Source organism: Spea bombifrons, chromosome 1, assembly GCF_027358695.1.
Source record: "Spea bombifrons isolate aSpeBom1 chromosome 1, aSpeBom1.2.pri, whole genome shotgun sequence".
In the NCBI taxonomy this organism is placed as follows: domain Eukaryota; kingdom Metazoa; phylum Chordata; class Amphibia; order Anura; family Pelobatidae; genus Spea; species Spea bombifrons.
Genome location: NC_071087.1, coordinates 113,543,799 through 113,551,990, shown reverse-complemented (window position 1 = coordinate 113,551,990; position 8,192 = coordinate 113,543,799).

The following is an 8,192-nucleotide window of genomic DNA, read 5'->3' as shown; positions in this document are numbered from 1 at the left end:
CAAATCGGGACAGTTGGGGGGGGCATGCTCCAGAGTCCTATGGAGCACCCTAAACAATCAAAGCACCTGCATCTCCCTAAGGTAACTTCACTGGACAGCTAGGTCCACCCTCATTCATGCCTCCTCAAGAAACCACTCTTTATACTCCTAAAGTTCCCAGGTATGTTAACACAATGAGAACATTTAAACACACATGACATTATCAGGAAAAAAATAACAAAGCCGAAACAAGGTTTAAGGTTTTTAGAGCAGGGAGAATATGCTGAATGTTTCTTATCGTCCAACCTATCAATGCTTGTCGAGTTCATTTTCCATAGTTTATTACCTTTAAACAAAATAGCCATATAATTGGTACAACACAACACAAAACAAAACAAGCTATAGGCAAATTTGATAAACTAATTTATTCTAAAAACATGCAACGATTTTTTAAAGTTCCCCTTTAAAAATATAACAAGTGATGCAAAAGCCTCTGTGCGTGGTGAATGCCTGTGTAACCCAAGGTCAGATTTTTTTGTGAAAAAATGTAAGCCTTAATTAGCGAAGATAATTTGTATCTTAGAGAGACATGAGCTTTTTAAAATGCCTTTTATTGGCAGTTTTCATCTGTCATTTCTGAGCACAGAGCAGGGGGTTTTATTGTCTGGAATTATTTGCCTGCAATTTCTCTTATAACATGAGATGGTATTTTAATGGAAAGATATTATTTCCAGTATTATTTTCTAGCCTGCAAATGAAATTTAATGTCATATTATTTTCAAGTGAATAGCTAATAGGTGTATGAATTCCTGGGCAATCATATTTAATTTATATGATTATAATTACTTTTGTTTAACCAGTCCATGATGCCACAATAATAAAAGAATGGTTGCCTAAGTGAAGAAAAAGCAGTGGCATCTCCAGCAATCATGTGTAGGGGGTACATGGGGGGACAGGGAAAAAAATATGGTGGCAATTATAACATGCTGTATACCAATTATAAAATGCTGTATGTATACTATATATATATATATATATATATATATATATATATATATATACGGTATATATATACACACACACAAATACTTGCTAAATATTTATAAATTCTGATTTCTTTATCTCAAGGAACATCTCTGCAACAGAGTCTATCTGCTTTAGACATGCTATTTTAACTCTATATTATGTACTTATTCTGTTGAAATATGATCTGAACCAATTGAAAGGATGTCCGTGTTTTGGGTTAACTAAGAAGGTCGTGTAAAAAAAGAATTCATGTTGTGCTTCATCAATGTGGTGCTCTGCTCAGGCTGACTGCCTATCCCCGAGTCTCGGAGTATTGTATCCGGTGATATCAGATGCAGCATGAAAAAGAACAGAAAAATATTGCTGTATAATAATCCAAATAATAAAAAGTTGCTGGCTGAATTTAATATGCACTGCGACGGAACGCTTGTTAGGTTATATCCAGGGCCAACGCTCTATTTAAGCACCTTGTGGAGGCCATCCTCATTGTGACCCACCGTCATCAACCTCAGAGACCCTTTGTCCCCTTCACTGTGGCACACCACTCTTTTCCTTCCCTGTGTAGTTCAGGTATAGATCAAATAACACAAGGAAATACAGCATTGCCGGTAGAGATCAACAGAATAAGACATACAACCTAGTATTTGCAGTTATTAATAAATAACACATGGAAATATAGCACTGCAGGTATAGCAACTAAATAACACGCAAATCCAGCCTTGCAGGTATAGATCAACTGAAGATCACTCAACATTCAAGGTATAAATCAAATGAATAATGCATGAAAACCCAAAATTGCAGGCCACACCTCAAAGGCTTGGCCTGGCATACAGTTTGCACACTTTCTCATTATCTCTCCCATTACTCTTAATCGCATCTCCCCCTTTTCTCTTTATGTTTCACTATTTCCCTTTCCATACCCTTTCTATTTATCTTCCCTCCACTTTCTCCTTATCTTGCTCTTTTGTCTCTACCTCCCCTCTTCCTCTTTTATCTCTCCTCTGTTTCTTTGGACCCCTATTTCTCCTCTTTTTCCTTTATCTCGTCTCTCCTATGTGTCTTATTGCTCCTCCTATATCACTTTATCTCTCCTCCTATTTCCCTTTAATTTATATCTCCTCTTTCTATTTATCTCATATCTTTTTTCTCTCTATTTATCTCCTTTCTTCATATGTCTCCCCTTTCTCGTTATATGCACCTTTTCTTGTTATTTCATTGTCTCTCTACTCCCCATTTCTCTCCTTTCTGCCAATCTCTTATTATCTCTCTCCTTTCTCTTTGTCTCATCTCTCTCCTTTCTCTTTATCTCTATTCTTTCTCTATCTCTCCTCTTTATCTCTGTCTCTCCTCTTTCTAATTATCTATTCTTTCTCTTTCCTCATTACCCCTTTTCTCTATCTCTTAACTGTCTAAAGCCCTGTAGTGGGAGCGCAAGGTCTGTTTATACAGATCTCTGTTTCAGTGTGGGTGCTGTTTTATTGCTGAGCACCAAGATATGACATCAAGACACTAAAATAATCCCTGGAGCCATAGCACAGGGAAGGTGCAAAAGTACCATGATAACACCAGGTAGGACTGAGGGGAGGAGTTAACAATGTGTTTGGGCAAATAAATGTTTAACAGTGACAGGGTGAGTGACACAATATTTACCTATCCCATGTATGTTTATATTATCTTACTGTATTAGCCTCTACCACTTCTGCTGGCAGAATAGTGGTAGTAGAGGTGGTAACAAAGGGACAGTTCAGGTGTTGGACTACCTGTGGAGATGGATTTTAGGGTTAATAATTAACATGAGGTTGAGAGTGGGGTTAAAGCCCTGGAACTCAAGATACCTTTTTTCATTTCCAGGTATTTCTGTAAGGATAGAGCAGGCAAACCAACTACCATTGGACGCTGTAAACGAAAGTTGCAATAAATCATAAAAAAAAAAAAAAATTGTTAGTAAAAAAAATAAATAAATAATATTGATCTGGTGTTATCCTTATCAAATAATTGCGGTTCATATTCACAAAAAATAAATATATTTTCCAGCAAAATACAGTAACTGTGTGCGATTTCTGCAATATGTCATCTGAACCAAATGAATCTTAACCATAAACGTACCATATTGTAATAGAAATGTGTGTTTTTAAGAACGTTTTCGCTTCTTACTTACATTCCGTTCCTGACCCTGCAGATGAACCTTGTTTCCTTGTGTGCCTTAGACACTGCCCATATTGGCATAAGTGTAATTTATTGTACTTGATCCTGCAGAGGCACACTTTGGTCATTTTCCTAGATGAGATCTCCAATCCCTCCTCAAGTAATGTTCTATTAGCTATAAAACTTCTAATAATAAAACAGTAAAAGAAAGCTGACCCTTCAATTTCAAGGGGCCATAGATTTAATTAACCACGTTCATATGACAGAACACATTTCTCATAGAATTTTAAAAACATTATACTCCTATGAAGACACTTGGTCGATGTGAACTACCTGTGATTATCATGCTTGCATTAGTACATCTTTTTTCAACCCATTTTTTTTATTGTATGGGTTTTGTGAAAGCTCTACTCGATAGTCTTCCTCTATAAATGTATTGAAGCTTTTTGATTCAAATCACAATGTTAAGGACACAGAATATGGGGACATCCTTAAGGAAATTGGTTTAAAAATGGCATAGCTGGGCATGTATAGAAGACATTTTTTTTAATTTTATTTAAGTAAGACAAAATGAATTGAATTGCTTCCCAGCTGAGATGGCAGAGGATAGACTATCTGGCTGGAACATAAAAGAAAGCAAAAGATCAAACAGGATCTGAGAGGGTAGGCCAAGTGTCTCTTATCTGTAATCAAGTTATGTGTTTTTATAGTAAGGCACTCTGTTGCATATTTTTTTAGGTGCGGATTAAATATTTGCCAAGATTGGACAACAATGTACCTTTGTATTAACACTTTGGGACTCAAAAACTGTACAATGTGAATTCCACAGATGTGGAGTGTGGCTAAGGGGCAGAGCGAGTGTTCAGATTGGTTGCTGGATATCTTCAATGCCCATTTAATCCCTGGGAACTGAGCTACAGGAGGAATTCTATCTAAAACCTGCCAGCCACCTGCCTGCTATTAACCCCTGATGACATGAACTCAAACCGTGAGCATGGAAGAAGAAAACATATGGGTTTTCTGGGTTGGACAGCTGCCTAAGGCACCAAATTAGGTGGTATAAGTTGGAAGCAGGTTTTGTACATGAGTTGTGATTTCTTCTCCCCAACATCACTATACATTAGTGATGTAAAATCAATGTTTTCTTTTTGTAAATCACAGCACAAAACAATGCATTTTCCAGGGCCAGCTGGAAATGTTTTAGGGCATATTGCAACTTTCTCAATTTGCTCAGCCCTTGAATATCCCTAACATTTTTTTTGGTGACCCTGGTGCACCACAGCTGCTGATATTGGTGTGCACATTTGTGGTGAACCAGCATTACCAATTGCTACACTGAAATGCTTAGTGTATGTATTGCTTCTCATTGTTGTGTAGCTTCATTTACCTATAAGAATGAGCTGCTCAATGGCAACTGGGCCTCAAAAGTATATGGTGTATCATTATTTATAATAATAAATGATTTATATAGGGGCATTATATTCCGCAGCGCTGTACAATGGATATAGGGACAAGACATCAGGACAAGTGCATCTGAAATGCAGAAGCATAACATGAATCTACCAAGCAGATGTACAGAGATATTATCCCCGTAGAAGCTCTTTTCCATCTCACAGAAAGGTTAGCAGCTCAAGGCTGTAATATAAAGCAGTGATACTTCTGCAGCACCTCATGTAACTTAATCTAAGTTGCAAGATTTCCACACTTGAAGGGCAAAGCATATCCTCTCTCCACCTTGTCAGAAAGGTAAGCCGCTTTGGTGAACTCAACAGGGATAATAATCCTCAAGGGTTTTAAGTGGAACTAGGCACCAATTGTACATGTGGGCTGTAAATCTAGCCTGGCCCAGCTGGGTAAAGTAGGACAGAGAGTATATTGTGTGAGTGTCAGCAAAATCTAGGACACATAAATATATACCTCCCTACTATTGTTTTTCCCTAAAGCAGAGAGCCTGGGACTCCCTAAGGGAGTGTATTGTAATAAACACACAGCAGGAGTGACAGACTAGTATTTATTAATGGAACATTTTCTCTCTCTCTCTTCTATGTGTTTTGTTTATTGTGTTAAATGTAACACTCAGTCTCCATTACATACAAAATCAAATGGATTACCCTCATTTAAACAAACTGAGCACTTATTCCTTCCTTCTTCTGGATACCGTGTTTTTATCAAAATGTATAAAATGTATCTGCTCTTTTTTTTTCTGATACAAAAGTGTACTGTATGGTCTTGTGTATAATCCACGGACCTTCTTTGTTGTAAGGAAATTTGACACAGATGCCATGTAGTGAAGAAATACCCAACAATTAGTAGCAACACCCCGCTTTCTTTTGTAGTATATTATGCTACGTGTCTATGGAGCCATGAAGCTATTCCTTTCAGAACAAAATGTAACTCCCTGAGAACAAGCTTTATTCTATTAAAGGGATCTGTTTTCTCTCTAGGTCCTGACCCTAGCTTGCTCAGCCAACTTGAGAGAAGGACTCAAATTATCAGGCGATGGAGGCACAATGATGGCACATGAGACATTCAGCCCATGAAAATCTAATCATAGATCACTCAACGTGTACTACTTAGTTATGTCCCAAATACATTTAAACAAATGGAATGCATAAAAAAAACCCTGAGACGAGGACATAATGTGCAAGTAGACCCACATTTTCAGGTAGTGGCCCAAAATATTTACATTTGTTCCCTCATTTCAGTCCTAGTACATCCGCAACGTTATGCAGCCCCATAAAGTAAAGTAGCAAAATAATCTGTTGGTTTACTATGATTGGTTTGGTCTCACTGAATATACAGAATCGGACACCCGGATTTTGCTGGTTACACTGATATGCTTTTATCCAGCAGAGAAACAGCACAGAGTTCAGACAACGGGCTTCCTTGTGGACACTGTAGCTTTGGACATGAAACAGAAGAAAGGGTCTTTTGTCCTCTTTCCTGCATTAGAGATGGTGCCAGACAGCCGTATGTGTTCTTGTCAGGATTTCTTTAGATAATAATGAAGGAGAACTAGATGTTCTCTTAAATCCCTTAGAACTTTTAGACGCCTGATTTACAGAGTGAACCTTTGCTAATATGGGCATTCACTAGAAGGATCAGAGACTCTTATTGCTGATCTAAAGTATGTCTGTGATTGGGAAAGAGGAGGACTGACATTCCTTTAATTCCAGACACAACCAGGCCTGATATGTCAGCAGGTTTAGAAGTTGAGATATGTAACTCAGGGAGGCAATTTTTATTGTATTTTTCATATATATATATATATATATATATATATATATATATATATATATATATATAATTAATTTTTTTATTATTATTTTATTGTACAGGGGTTTTTTCATTATATATTTTGGCTAAAAATAATTCAAGAATTTGTTTATAGGAAAAGGAGTAGGCATAGTAAGTATATAGAGTGTTTATGACATTGTTGAATCAAATTCTTGGAGGTGGAATGATGAATTTTGGATAAGTCAATGAAATATTACACGGCTGTGGTACATTCTTAAGAAATATCACACACATAAAGGCTTTCCATTAGGTAGATCTCAACTACTGCTGAATTATAGGCTGTTTGATACATAGCCATACAATATCTACTTTTGTCTTAAAGGGACACTCAAGCCATCATATGCACTTTAATGCGAATGGTCCAATTACATTTTTGTGGTGTCCCCCTTGCAAAGTGTGGTGTCTGAACACACATTCATGCACATTATATACTTACCTCCAGTCAGCTCCAGTGCTGACTCTGCAAAGGCTGCAGAAAGGGCTTCTCCTGCTTCAAGCAAGTGTCAGCAAAGAATTTTCTGTCCACCAAGGAGGAGGGCAGCTTTTATTTTTTGAAGAATACATTTTAATACTAGTAGATAGGCCAAATGGTTTTTTAAATAGACATTATAAAAAAAATGACACGGTGATATGACTCCATATGGCAGAACATTATATCTATATTCAGTGTATTTGCTCCATACATTCATATTATATCAGGCACAACATGTAGCCAGTATCTGTATGCTGGCGGTGACTAATACATCTGCTGAGTGGGCTGTGGTAGCCCACAATCCTCTCCGCACTGTGGCAGAATTTGGTAGATTTCTAGAATGTAATCTACCGGGGATCAGAGGAAATAGTGGGTAGGGACATCTCACCTGGCAGTTCAGCAAACAAATAGGATGGATTTTATTTCCATAAATATGGAAGCAGACTGTATAATTGAAAGTTATATTGTTATATTTCTGTATAGCAGTACCACATTAATCCAATCTTAAAAAACAAAATTTCACAGCCAATGCCATTTGAGGTGCTATTATAGGTAAAACATTTAGACACTATTGTTGGCCTTTTGACCACTAACAGGAGGTGATCTTTTAAATAAACCACCTGGCTCTGTAATTACCATGAAATGTTATTTCTTGTACTGGAAGTGATGTGATGATCAATCTGTGGTCAGAGGGGTTAACATGGTACAAAAGGGCCATATGTTTGCAAGAAAGCAACTTAGATATGATGTTAAAAACTATTTCTATGCCGAGGCAGTGGTAGATAAGGGGAATGACCTTCAGAAGTGATGATGGATAATACAGGGGCTACATTTAAGCCTGCATGGGATAGGAACGAGGCTAATCCAACAATAAAACAAGGCCAATCACTTTGTAAGGTCTTTGGAGCAGGTAATAAAGCGACAAGATGTGCCACGTGGCTCTTACCAAATTCAGTTGTCGTGTTAACCCCTCAAGGACAACAGTGCATTTTGAGTACATGTACGGGCTTTGTCATTAAGGGGTTAAACTTTTCTCTAGCAAAGCACAGCATTTCTCTGTTTATTACATAAAAATATCAGAGAGGCATACGACAGGCTAGACAGTCTGATATCCAGAGGTGATTTACGAGCGATTTGATGGCTTCATCATGCATGGATCAGCAGTTGCCCTGTCCCTTTAATTGTGTGCCTGACTTTTACATCCATCTGCCATGTCCTTGGGAACTTTGAAAACTGAAATCTTAAAGAGGAAACCTATCCCACAATCACTGAG